Genomic DNA, 14,805 nt, shown 5'->3' with positions numbered 1-14,805 from the left:
TGAAGATAATTTAGGGTGTCTGTCAATATTTGAAATTAGTGCAAAGCAAATGCACATATCTGTATTCTACGCACACAAGCACACATATGCAAACACACAATCTCTACCACTGATGCTCTCTCCGTCTTTTCTACTTTGGATGATTTCAGACTTGTGCACATATCTTGAATCAGTTCCTTTTATATCCAAATCTAAACTACAGAACTGCCTTTTTGACTGAAAAAAAAACGACTTGTAGACAGAAAATGTAACTAAATCAGAATAAAATTCAAAATAATTCAAATAATAGATGGTAGAATATAAGATATTATCTAAAAATATCAAGGATTTTTGTCAGGCGTGGGATGGGAGAAATCCTAGTACATGAAGAGGTCTAAAACTTAGATACACTTTTTAAAAGCAGTTTAATGGAAGTATATTCACACATCACACAATTTATGGCTTGCAGTTTATTCACAGAGTGGCTTATTCATCTCCAGAATCAATTTTAGAACATTTTCCTTACTCAGAAAAGTAATAAGCATACCTCTTATACCCCCTTATTACTGACACTTAGCAATGGTATAGTACCTTTGTTAAATGATGAAAGAATTTTAAATTTTACTGTTAACATACTCCAAAGTTTGCATTAGGTATATATTTTTTCCATTTATCACCCTCTTGTTAACACCATATAATAGTGACGTACGTCTGTCCTAGTTCATGAAAGAACACTCTCATATTTGTATTATTAACCCCAGACATCATCCACAACAAGGTTTACTAAGTTATGCAGTCCCATGGATTATCCTCAAGCTTTCCTTCTAGAGACATGCACGACCCTAAACTTCTCCTTTCAACCACAATCACAAGTATAAAGAAATGCACTTTCCCAAATGAGATAAAGCATGCTTTGAATTAATAAAGATGAAGTCCAACCTAAAGAAACACTCATAGAAGGGTAAAAATTGATACATAAATATGATAATACTGCAAGTAAACATAACAAATGACGTTTAAACATTTGGTCCAATCTTAATGTTTAAAAATAAGTGTTCACCAAATATGGGGTCTATCACATTAACAAACACATAACAGCATGCGTCAAGCAAGAAAAAGGATGAAAGAAGATGGAGAAGATTTCACGTAGAAATAAATCTAATAAGGTTCTGCCTACACTTTCTGTTTCAGTTTGCTAAAGCTGCTGAAATGCAATATATCAGATATGGGTTATTTTTGTCAATGGGGATTTATTCGGGGACAAATGCACAGATCTAAGGCTATGAACATGTCCAAATTAAGGCATCAAGAGGAAAAACCTTCTCTGAGGAAGGGCTGCTGGCATCTGGGGTTCCTCTGACACATGGGAAGGCACATGATGACAACTGCTGATCCTTCTCTCTTGGGTTCAAGTTTCAATGGCTTTCACCAAATGTCTCCGGTTATTTCTCTCTCTGTGCGCTCATGAAGCGCTCCAGGACAGGATCGAGACCCACCCTGAATGGGCTGGCTTACATCTCAACTGAATCAAAAGGTCCCACCCACAATAGGTCTGCTCCCACAGGAATGGATTAAAAGAAAATGGCCTTTCCAGGGTACCTAACAGCTCCAAAGGACCACACTTGCTCTACACTTACTTGCTCATACAACAAAAACACTTCTTTCTGCAAGGAACTCTATGTGCTCAAGCATCGTTGTCTATGTGATGCCCCCTTTCTTTACTGCAAACAGCAAAAATCACCCGGACTTTAAGTGTGTGACACGACAACTAAGTCAAATGGCAATGGAGTCGTGACTACAAACAAAAGAGGCTCAAACGCACAGTAATGACATTTTTCTTTTCCTTCACTTGTTTTGTAATAGGATCATGTAAAAACAATTGAATGACTTACTATAGACAATTGCTTGTTTTTCCCAGCCTGAGGAGAGTAGCAGGGAAAGAAACAAGTCAGTGGCTGCAGTACTCGTTTCCTATTGCAGCTGTAAAAGCTACCAAAGACGTGGCATCTTAAAGCAACATAAATGTATTATTTTTACAGTTCTGGAGGTTAGAAGCCCTACATCAATTTCACTACTCAATATCGAGGCATTAGCAAGAGGGAAGATCTGTTTTCTTCTTTTTCTAGCTGGATGAGGAGAGGCCATCACCATCCCTTGGTTCATGAGCCTCCCCGCTGTGACCTCTGCTTCTGTCTTCCCTTGAAGCCTCTTCCTTCCACTTATGAGGATCCAGTGACCCAGGGTCATCTCTCCACCCCATAACCCTTCCTCTAATCACAACCACACAGTCCCTTTTGCCGTGTAAGGTAGTGCTTCCAGAGTTTCACAGATGAGGGCGTGGGCTGGACATCTTTGTGGGGCTATCAGTCTGCCCCCCACGACTGTAAAATATAGATTTAGATCTAAGAAAGGATTTCTCTTCCAGATGCTGCGGTTCAAAACATTGTTCATTTGCAGAAGTTTGGGTTTAACAAATGAATGCGAGGGCTCAGATTTCTCTTAGCTCATTATACTCATATTTCTTTTAGCTCATTATACTCATATTTCTTTTAACCTCCAGTACCTTAGAACAGCTAGAGATAAAAACCAAAAATTCTGGAATTGTAACCCATACCAAACTCCACAATCTGTTCAACAACTAATTGTTGTGATGTATTTTGAGATTTATTGTTTTTATGTATAGATGTTATTCAAAGAGAAGGCGTATAACAGAGAAAACAGGATTTAACAAATGATGATGACTGCTGAATCAATACACTGATATTTCTGTTGGTCTCCAGTGTCTTGGAGCAGCTAGAAAAAAAAATGAAAATTGTGGAACGGTAACCCATACTAAACTTTAAAATTTGCTCTATAACTACTTGCTAAAATGTACTTGGACATTTATTGCTTTTTTGTATACATATTTCACAATTAAAAATTTTAAGCTAATTAAATTAAGAAAAAAAAAGTCCCTGCTTTCAACTATGTTTGTGGTTGAAAGATTCAAATATTTGAAAGATTCAAATATATCTTGGATATTTTCTTGTGCAAGTGGAAGGCAGCAGAACTTCTGACTTACCTCCACTGATCAGTATTTTTGCTGATGTCACAATATATAGGTCAAATGAAATGTTTAAGCAATGTAACAGATAAGTTGTCTGCTCTAGAACATTATCTTTCTCAAATAAATTGGACAAAAACCCTTTAAAAAATATTGTCCACTTGTTAAAAGGTAGTTTTGAGTCTGCTGTAGCAACACACACATATTCTTTAATATTTTGACTAAGCCATCTGAGTTCATGGAATCCACATATAAAATTATAATTTGAGATTGGCAAGGCCGTATCATTCCCAAAATTATGCAAATGATTATCCCATCCTCACCTCAACACACAAAGTGGAGAAACACCCTTCCCTCCTTTCAGAGCACCTACGTCTTCAAGTCTCAGCTCTAGACGCCCACCCCACCCTCCAAGACACTTCTCCTGACAGCCCCACCCCTCCCTTTTCTTCACACCATCCCTCCTTAACCTGCACAGGCTTCTGTTTCGGCATCTCTCGGGGATCTTCGGGGTCTCAGCTTGTGCGGAGGAAAGTGTCTAGAGGAGCAGCCTCTGGATGTTACCCGGCACCCCACACAGAAGTCAGAATACAAGGGAGTTGTAGTGGTTACAGGTGCAGCTTCCGGAGTCACCTGCCTGGGTTCTGCCAATCATTAGCTAACCTCAGGCACCTGACTCCCTCTGCCTCCCCATCTCTAAATGAGGAGAGGGATAGTACTAAGGAAAGCAGAATCATCTGAGAGTTCAGTGAGTCCACACGGAGAGGACTCTGTGCCTGGTACGAGTTCTACATAAGCGTTTGCTATTATTTCCTTGAGTAGAATATGTGTTTTTTACTGTAAACTTAAAAAAATTCAGGAGATGCACTGGAATAAAATATAGCTAGCAATCTCTTACAAAATGTTATTATAAGAATTTTCCCAGGAGGAAAAAGGTAGAGAGGGCAGCTTTTGAATTTCTCAGCTACATTGTTATCCTTGCTTCTAACAAAAGATGGCACCCGATTAACAACCTAAAAAGGAAGGAAAACGACCGGATGAAACTTAGTTTGCCTATTAAGGGAAAATGTTATAATGTTCCAAAAGGTCATCGTTTTCTTTATAGCTCTTGATCTTTACAGTTATTTCTTTCATTTACTTCAGACTTCCATAATTTAAGGCTGTACGTGATACAGAAATCAGGCAGCAGGTAGAAAGGAATCCAGAGAACAGGGTACCTCTTTATTTGGACATCTTTGATGATAGAATTAGAACGTTCAAAGAAATCAAGCAGGGCCTGGCTCTCTGACATGTGCATGAACCAACAGCCATGATGTGCTCCTAAGTACATGCTATTTCTATTAACTGCTGTTTTCAACCTGAAATTGTCATGTTTTAGACTTTGATTTCTGGAGGAAAAATTGAGTAAGCCTCAAGTGAAATCTTATTCCAGTCATATTTGGTGATATCTCAGCATTGCTGAACAAATACTCCATTTTATTACCAAATGCTTTTGAAAGTTTTTATTTCTCTCTCAAAATACACATTTAAAGATGATGGCTGAAATGCAGCATAGTGTTAAGAAATTTTTCTGCCACTAGATTCATCTCAAGAGGCAAGACCACAAAGCTATTTTAATAAACAGCTATTTCTTATGAATGGTGGAAAAATACAAGGCAACTAGATCAAAAGTTTCCCTGAGTAATAACAGATGAAATGAGATGGGCACTATTTCCATTTCATTGGCTAAGATTATTTGCTTGATTTCATAATCAATCAAGAGACAAATCCACCTGGCGTTGGACGTTCATTTCCAGCACATTTTTTGGCAGCTTAGCTAAAAGCTGACAGAGCAGGTGGGAGTTAGCTCAGTAGGAGAACAGGCTGACACCTGTTCTGAGCACTGGGCACTCTCCCTTTCCAATAAGGCCACATCCGTGCCAGGAAGCCACTGGTATTCTACACACACTTGGCCATTCCCTATGCCTGAGTCCCCTAAATGTAGGAAGCATCATGGCGTGGGCCTCTCTCTGTTAGAAAGACAGCCAGGTACATGAGGCCCCTTAGTTGGCAGAATTCTAAGATGCCCCAAGATACAAGTTACCTCCATGTAATATATGCTTTGTATATCCCCTGAGTGCTGGGGGGATGCTGAAATATCACTCCTGCGATTTTATTATATGGCAAAAGGGAGTTTGCAAATGTAATTAAAGTCCTTAATTTAGTTGACTTCTACTTAATCATAAGAGAGATTATCCTGGTTGGACCTGACCTAACCAGGTGAGCCCTTTAACAGAAGATCTAGAGGTGAGAGGCATGAAGCAATTGGAGATTCCAGGAAGCATGGGTGAAATTTCTCCGACTGTTCTTCAAGGGAAAACAAAAATGCATGCTGGAGGGGGCCACATGGCAGGGAAGGTGGATGGCACCTGGGGTGCTGAGAATGGCCCCTGGGTGACAGCTAGCAAGAAAGCAGGGACCTCGGCCAGTAGGAACCGAATTCTCTCAACATGTAGGCTCAGATAGGATCCCCAGCCCCTCAGTGAGACCCTCATCCAGGCTGACATCTTGACTACAGTGTTGGGAAACCCTGAGCAGAGAACTCAGCTATGCCATGCCCAGATTCCTGACCTACAGGAAGCGTGAGGTTATAAGTGGGTATTGTTTTCAGCTGCTAAACGACTGGTAATGTATTACTTAGAAACCAAATTATAAAACCAGCCTCTTCACACCTCCTTCTGGGCTCAGAAGAATTTGGGGACTGTGTGTGCTCTGCCACTGCTCTGCCTCTACATTTTTCTTCAGAAAACCTATTTCCTATTAGCGCTACCTTAACACCAATCACTTGTGTGCCAGATGTCTTGAAACACATCTCTGAAATATCTCACTTTCAAACTGCTAATTTTGAACCTTCGGGAGAGAAAATTTATAGTAGTTACTTTGATTAAATGAAATAACTTTTACCAAATAATTAGAGTGGTCATGGAAGAGAAAGAATTCTACTTACCAAAATCTGATTCATTGTTATGTATTTTGAATACTAAATGCATCAAAATTAAATACCCGAGCGCTCACTTCGGCAGCACATATATTAAAATTGGAATGATACAGAGAAGATTAGCATGGCCCCTGCGTAAGGATGACATGCAAATTCGTGAAGCGTTCCATATTAAAAAAAAAAAAAATTAAATACCCGAAGTACCAATACTGTTCATGATTCATATTACAAGACACATTTCTATATAAAAATTTATTATTCATGAAACATCTCAAATTTTCTTTAATGTTTTTGGCCATTTTAAGCTATTTTTCAAGGATTCAGGCTTCTATTGCCAATATTGGACTTAGGACTGTAATTTTGAAAATTAAAAACAAAATTGCCTTCTTTTTGGAAAACAAAAATACCAGAAAAATCAAACTAACCATGACATAGGAAAATCCATTGTCTCAAACTTCCAATGCTATAGGATGTGCCCTTAATGTTTTAGATCCTTTTGCTCTTTTTAAAGCTGCTGTCACCCTACCAATGTCCAAATAACATCCCTTTTTACCTAAAGCAAATATTGGTAATTCCTTTACTTCCAGTTCTTTCAGTATATCAGTACATAAGAGTTCACATAATATTTGCAAATAACACTGTATTGATCATGATTGGTAATTTAGATGCATGTATTATGTCTCAAATTAGCTTATAAATTATTCAAAAATAGAAAACACAAGTTTCAAATCTTTTGCACATGCCATCACGATCCGCTTTTGGCATGAAAACACAATTTTTAAAAAATCTTTGTTTTCATGTCTGCAGGTGAACATTTTCATGTTAGTTCCCACACAGTGCTGCTGAGTTGACCGAGGTTTTGCTTATTTGGTGACCCCTAGGCACTGCGTTACCAAAGACAGCCCCTCCTTGACCCACTGCCTAAGTACTTTGTTGCCATATGTCTTAGAGTCTAATTGCCTACAAATGGACTCTCTGTTTAAGCAACTTCAGCATTGGTTGGCTAATAGGATCAACTGATCCATGCCAATGTGCCAATGATATTTTAACTGGAGCCCTCTAGGAAAATTCTATTAGCAATAACAATGACATGTGTTGCATGCATTTTTCAGCCACTTTAAGTTCTTAAAACCCTGTGAGGAAGATATTATCTTCACTTCCTAGATGGGAAATTGAAGGTCAGAGAATTAAAATTTCTTGCTGAAGGCTTTGGGCTTCTTCTTTCTCAGTTCAATCGCTTTACTCTTAATGACTATGCTGTGCTGCCAGCACAACTCTCTCATTTTATTACCTGACCTTTTAGAGATATAATAGTAAGTATTTGAGTATATTGCCCACTATGGACATGACGTGGGATTAAGTTTCCATGATCAGCAGCAATGGAATATGCTCTCTATGGTGAGATTTATTTAAAGCAATGATATTCCAGTATCATCTGCAAAAAACTGGCTTATTTAACTTTTTGCATATAAGGCAGCATAATAATATTAAAAATCTCTACCAGGTTCTAGAGAACATTGAGTTACAATCAGTAAAGAGCGGAACGAAAAGGAAGGGGTAGACGTCGGGATGCTGGGGAGGAGGAAGCAGCAGTACTTCATGACTAATAAAAAAAAAGGATGAGAGCATCAGAGTGATAAAAGAATATCCCTCAGAGTCTTCAACCATGGGTGACTGGAAAAGGTTAACACATTCAACATAAAGAGGGTGGAAGAGGGACAGAAGAGCAGACACAATTTCTGAGTTTCTAGTTTAGCATCCAGTCTCTCAGGTATTGCCTTTGCCAATCAAAATCAGAAAGGGCAAGTTATTTTTTCTTGAATAAGGCAATCAGAAAGCAGCGTGCTGGAGGAGGTTACGCATATAACCGAAAGCAGAGGGAAAGACAAACTTCTGGGATTCTTTTGGTATGATAAATGTTAAAAAATTTAAAAGATAACGATAGATGTTTCATGGCCTCGGAATACATATTTCAGCTAACTTGGAGGAAGTTTCAGTGATAGATGGAAATCAAGATTTTCCTATAAAATTACCATCTTATTCCTCAGTTCTAAGGATTTAATTTCCATTGTAAATTAAGTCATAACATGTACATATAAAATGACAGTTTGTTTTTGTTTGGGGGATGCAATATAATAAAATTAAACATATTACTGTGGTTGAATAAAAATATATATGAGTTATCATCTTTTTTATGATTCATTCAATACCTCAAGTACTTTGCAATGTAGGGAATTTATATAGATAGGGTTCACATTCTTAGATAAAAGAATTTTGAATATGTTTTTGCTGCTTTCAAGCAAAATTTAAATGAAATGAAATAATAGTGTATTCCAGATGCTGAAATCAAAAGACCAAGAAGTTACCTAAGTACTACCATTTATTAAAATGGCTTTCTAAAGAGCAGTTGTTTCTGTCACACTTGAAATTCTGATGTTTGAAATATTAAAACACTTTTTTTTCATACTCTGATTTCACTTATAAATTAGTAAAGGTCATTTCTTTACAGCTGGGCTGAACAAATAACTTCAGATTTTTCTTCCGAGCAGTGTAGTTTTTTAATGTAACAGTTCCCACTGGAGAGAAACTGGGAGTCTCAAATGTTTCCTGCCATGGATTTTTAAATCTCAAGATTGCATAACACTACAAACACACTGGAGAATTAAAGTTCTCTGGAGGGGCAATTACCTCAGCTCTTTTCAGCTCTTCTCGGTACTTGGGCTTTCAAGTATAAGGTCAATAATTCAATAGCATTCATATATGGCTGCTAAATCCCTAGACAGAGCAAACGAAATGGATTCAAAATGACACAGCAGTTCCAAAATGTTCAATTAGTACCATCATAATGAACTGTTCTATTTCTCTCGCCTCCTCCTCCTCCTCCCTCTTCCATTTCAAGAGCAGGGATTATGCATCTTTATATTCCTATCTCTAGCACGTTTCATACATGGCAGCCACTTGGTAAATGTTTCTTTAATTAAACTGAACATAATTCGAAGAGCACATTGTAAAATTTTAATCAGCTTTTGCTCTTCCATTTTATCAACATCTTCTTTGTACATATCAAATGATGGATCATTCAATCCTGAATGTATTGGATCTGAAGCATTTAAACAAGTGTTTCAACTCTATTCTATAAACCAAATGGGTGTGGTGAAGGAGGTAATTGAGAGTGTGACACAGGGACATGTCATATTTCTCAGTGACAGGGGAGAATCCTCCATGAAACCTTCAATTCAGGCTATAATTTTGCTTCTGCCGAAAAGCAAGGACTGTCACTAGTATTTGACAACACACAACACCAGCAAGTATCTTGCACATGCCTTCTTTCAGAATGATTTTACTCAACGTATCAGTATGGCATGAATCTTCCTAAAATATTGCCTTGTACATATCATACACCGTCTCGAAAAAAAATTCATGTGATCCTTTGCAGAGTGGTTTGGGTGCAGAATGAAAAAAAAGTAAATACGAATGCACTCAGAAGTCTCTATTCAGAAAGAAAGCAGCTACATGCAAAAAACCTGTCAAGCTCTTCAGAAGACATTAACACCTTTCATAATAAAACAAAAACAAAACCCATCAACTGGAATTGGCTACTCCTTGCTCTCATGTTTCTCTACTTTCAATCACCCAAGATATTCTGACAGTCTGGCATGTCCACAGGGAACAGTTGCCTGCTCTTTATGACCTGTCACTATCAGTGCAGCTTCTTATATCACCAGCTTGATATCTGTTCTCTGCATTCCCAGGTGAGACTCACACCACTCGTCATTCTCATCCTTCACACAATCAAGTGTGTTAACTTTGCAAAATGCAAATCTAATCAATACCTCACAGGTGCACACCTAACCCATTCACAATAGGTGATCCTTTCAAAGTTCTGGGTAGAGCAGTTCTTAGCTTTGCATACAGGCTCCCCATGCCCTTGCTGCCTCCTCACTTTAACTTCTTCTCCTCCCTCTCTTCACCTCTGACCTGTTCTGAACCACTTACAGAGTGATGGAAAGCTCCATGCTTTTGTAGGGCTCCTTCCAACCGCTATGTGCTTTCTTTTCTTTGCTTTCCTGGCTCTTCTATTCTTCCTTCAAAAAATCAGCTTTCCAGGACTCCCATTCCCTGACATTTTGTCACTGACCACCCAAATGCTTTGTACTCCTCCCTCATCACGCTTGCCACCCTGTCCCATGCTCTTCTCCAGAACCAGCCACTGTCAGAGCTGAGCTTCGGGCCCAGGCTGGGTTGGTTATAACTAGCCAGTCCACCATGAGCAGCAAACAACACTTGTCCAGTTTGTTTTAAAGGAAAGCCAAACATTAGGCATGAGAGATGGTCACAAAAGCGTTATGTACCTGAGGGTCAAAACATGGATTCCAATTAGGGAAGTTACTGATTCAGAGCATGGTAACAATTTAAAACCAGTGATGCTGAAGGTGTGGGTAATAACAGGCAATGCATGTTAGGGGTTTACTGAAGATTTGTTGAGTCAATAAATGAATATAATGAAAAGAGTAAAGTGAAAGTCCAGGAACTGTGCTCAGAAACTAAATTAAGAAATTCACTCTAGAACCAATGAATCAATGGCCTATGAAACCACCTGTCCTTAGTTTCTTTCACTCATGTAACCAGGGAGATGGGAAGAAAACTAGAAAACAGCTCATCAATATAGCCATATCCAAGAAGCTATTATTAAGATGATACCCTCATTGCCTTGCGGGACAGAACAAATATTTGAAGGTATAGTGTTATCACTTGGTAAGCAACAAGAAATATTGAGAGCCCCAGACCTAACTATGAAGACAACTGGACTACATGCACAGGGATCAAAAGTCAAAGAAAAAATGAGGTACAAAGTGCCTGGATGCCTCTGATAGTCCTCTTTATAAGAAAGGGGTTGGGATTAATGAGGAACTTCATTTAAGGATGCATGAGATACTTCACAGAATCATGTCTGTTCTCTAGGAGACTGGTTTGTGTTGCCTCGGTGCTAGTTAAAACAATAGAAACAGATTTCCCCTTCAAAATTGTGAATGTGAAGGGGGTCTTTTGTTGTTGTTTCTTTTTTTCATTCTGATGTTGATTAAATATAGGTTACATTCCCTGATTCAGGAAGGAGTAAAAGAGTTGAGTGATGTCAACCTGTTTTCTTGAGATGTTGAAATTTTTCTCAAAAAGATCGAAGCAGTTATCGAATTTTTTTAAAAAGGAAGATGGAAAACTCAAAGATGCTAAAAGGAAATCAAAGGCAGTATCAAGGGAAGAGCAACATGGCAGTTCTGAGTTTCATCCCCTAAACAGGGACTCCAGGCCTTCTGGGGAAGATATTGGGCTCGTGGGTACACCAGGAGATTTGCATTTGCAGCAGCCCAGCCAAGGCCACAGGCACAGAGCTTCCGAGGAGGACAGATACAGGGATGATTGGTGATTCTGTGCGGAGCTGTGGAGATGGCTCTGTGTATAACTGACAATGCCAACTGATGAGTGAGTTGGTTTCCTGGAGGGTGACAGATGCGCTTCTGAGATCTGTCAAACTTGGCAATCTCTACCCACCACTCTGATTCATGTCTGAACAAATGATGCTGCTAGAACAGACACAGAGCCATCTTTAAGTGTTATAAATTCTTAGGCAAGAAAGGGAAGGGTATAAGGAGACAGCTGTTGTTTTTAATTTCTCCTTTTAAAAGAAATTTGGACTTTTGCAAGAAAAAGTGAGACAAAGAAACCGAACACGTCCGGACGCTGACTTTTGAAAATGGCTTAAGATACTGTCATCTTGGAAAATTAAAAGAATCATAAAGTAGCAATATTCAGATACAAGAAGCGGATACAGGTAGATTAAGAGAATTAAAAAATAAATCAATGCCCACCAAAAGGTTCAAAATAGAGGAATGGTTAAACAAGAGTAAGTCCATTTGATGGGTTCCTATGCAACCATTTTAAAAGACAAATACAAAGTCTATTTAGCCACAGGAGAAATACATCAGAGAGGATGAAAAAAATACATATGAGAAAAGATTGGGCCTGAACAGATGCTGCGTTGTGAGTGAGTGAAATAAAATATGGCAAACATCTGGCCCCGTTCCCAAGACTTGGAGGGCATTTCACAAATTTATAACTGGACAAATTTTAAACTGACTTTTAGAAAGTTATTTAAATGATGGGTTTTTTGTTTATTTGTTTTGGGCTAGACATATGTACCACAGTAAGAAGAGAGAGAATCTGTCTACTCTGAGATTTACACTTTAGGAAGTAGGAAAGTTCCAAAAAAAAATACACTGCAAAATCAACTTTTGAGGAAAGTATGTGAAGAACACACAGAACAAATCACAATGCAACTGGAGCTCGGTAACGTAAAGGCAAAAGTAAACTGATAAATTATTTGTGAAAACAGCTATGGGAATGTAGGTGATGAAGAGGCAATGATAATAAAGGGCATTAAATGAAGCATCCTCTAACTCTGAGACATGTTAGAAGGAGTCTTTAAAACAGAGTGATGCACTGCAGGAAATGACTTTGTTTCAAAGACGTAAGACTGTAGGGCATGCCACAGTGGCTCAGCAGGCAGAGTTCTTGCCTGCCATGCCGGTGACCCAGGTTTGATTCCCAGTGCCTACCCATGCGAAAAAAAAAAAAACTATTGAAAACCAAGGGGAGGCATATTTTTGTATCATTATGATGCACACCTCTAATGCACATCCTGGCAGAGGCAGACTAGAGAGCCCCAGGTACACAGGTAGCTCCCTTATGTCAGTCAAGTGGTGGGTCCTAAAGGATGCGTACGTTGAGTGTGACCCCAGCATACCAGTGAGCTAGAATTCCTTAGGTGGTATGCTGGTGTGAATCCGTCATGGACCCCAGAAAAGCCATGTCCTTTAATCCTCATTCAATATTGCTGGGTGGGAGCTTTCTGATTGTTTCCATGGAGATTCAAGGTGGGGTTGCTTACTAGAGCCCTTTAAGAGGGAACCATTTTGAAAAAGAGCCACAGAGCCCATGCAGCCAGAGACTTTTGGAGATGAAGTAGGAAAACGCCCCCAGGGGAGCTTCATGAATTGAGAAGCCAGGAGAGAAATCCAGCAGACTTTCCCATGTGCACTACCAGCTGAGAAAGAAATCCTGAACTTATCTGCTTTCTTGAATGAAGGTAACCTTTTGTTGGTGCCTTAATTTGGACATTTTTTATAGACTTGCTTCAGTTGGGACATTTTCATGGCCCTAGAACTGTAAACTTGAAACTTAATAAATTTCCCTTTTTAAGAGTTGTTCTGTCTCTGGTATATTGCATTCCAGCAATTAGCAAACTGAGCAGGTGGGGACTTCACTCGTAATCTCAGTTTCAATCAGCAAAAGCCGTATATCTACTGTTGAACTTTGAAAAATGTTCCCCAAAAGAAAAATGATAAGCACTAAATTCAGTTAGTCACAACAGGGAAAGAACCCAAGCAAGTAGCTCCCCAAATACGGGGAAAAAGAGAGCTTTATGGGAGAAAGAAACAAAGATGGTGGAATGTCTCAGCCAGGCAAGATTACAATCTTACAGAAAGAAGTTGGATTTTCTTTGTAACTTGAGTTGTAACTCAAAGAAGGAATTTAGAGAGAGTGGGTTAGTCTTTGAATACCAGAATGTAAGGGGGGATGGGTACAGTCAGTGTATCTTCATAGTAGAATTTTTTAATAGTACTTCACACAGTTTAATGACTGTCTAACACTTCACTCAGGCAAGTAAGGAAAAATATGTTCTTAAAAGGCAAGGGACAAATCTTGGATAAAAGCAGGAAGATTATCTTGGAATTTATCATTCCAGGGAGAGAACGCTGATAACAGACATATATGTGTTCTGGTACTCAGGAGAGACAACTTCAAAAGTTCATGGAAAATAGACATATTTCATTTCAAAAGCAATGGATTTGAGTTCTTGAACTTGGGTCTGACTCTCAGCTCTATTCTTAATTTACTCAGGAGCTTTGGAGGCATTCTCTGAATTTCAGTTTCCTAAGTCTTAAAAGAGCAAGAATAACATCTGCCTCACAGGACTGTGTGAAAGGAAATGAAGAAAGTTATTTTCCCTACCTTAGTGTCTCCTCTGTGGAGTAAAAGAAGATGGCCACCTGTGTTGGGCATTGCCGGAAGAAGACCCCTTTCCGAAAAGCGATTTCCGGAAGACAAAAACAATTGACCCGGAGGGGTTTTCAGAGAACATGGGCCACAACCCTACAGAGCTGTTGATAAGCCACACCTGGTGATAAAAGTAGTTAAGGTCCAGTAGAGCTACCCATCAGATTGGACAAGCACACTATACTAATCAATGGATAGCTGCTCCCCACTTTGTAAGACCCCCTACTTAAATTGGAAACTTAATGTCAACCAATCAGAACATTTCCTCACCTGCCTCCGTATTTGCCCTATATGAGCTTCCTTTTTCTATTTGCTTTACTTTCTGGATGGGATGCTGCCCAATTCATGAATTGCTCAGTGAAGTTGTGGAATCCAAATTGCTTGAAAACATTTTCTTTCATCACGACAATGCCCAATGCTAAAGGAATGTGTCCTTATCTAACGATAACATAGATCACCATGTCTGCTAAGCTATGAGCTATAAAGTTCTCACAATAACAATCATAAGTGTGTAGAACGAGGAGGAAGAAGAGAGGGATGAATTGAAAAAGTGGTGGAGTTTTACAGGAAACTAGAAAAATAGAATGTGTGTGGGGCGGGCCACGGTGGCTCAGCAGGCAAGAATGCTTGCCTGCCATGCCAGAGAACCCAGGTTCGATTCCCGGTGCCTGCCCATGTTAAAAAAAAAAAC

General features: G+C 39.0%; 1 protein-coding gene and 1 non-coding gene across 3 annotated transcripts in view; one reads left to right on the top strand and one right to left on the bottom strand.

The window, feature by feature from the left end:
• Positions 1-14,805, bottom strand: part of CNTNAP4 (contactin associated protein family member 4) — a 270,914-nt gene that overhangs the window by 236,523 nt on the left and 19,586 nt on the right. The gene's annotated exons all lie outside the window — the stretch shown is intronic.
• LOC143660512 (U6 spliceosomal RNA) lies at positions 6,069-6,175 on the top strand. The gene has a single exon (XR_013164107.1). It is a non-coding gene; the product is annotated as a U6 spliceosomal RNA (small nuclear RNA).

The sequence above is a fragment of the Tamandua tetradactyla genome, chromosome 16, assembly GCF_023851605.1.
Source record: "Tamandua tetradactyla isolate mTamTet1 chromosome 16, mTamTet1.pri, whole genome shotgun sequence".
Classification (NCBI taxonomy): Eukaryota; Metazoa; Chordata; class Mammalia; order Pilosa; family Myrmecophagidae; genus Tamandua; species Tamandua tetradactyla.
This window is presented reverse-complemented; position numbering and strand designations above follow the sequence as displayed.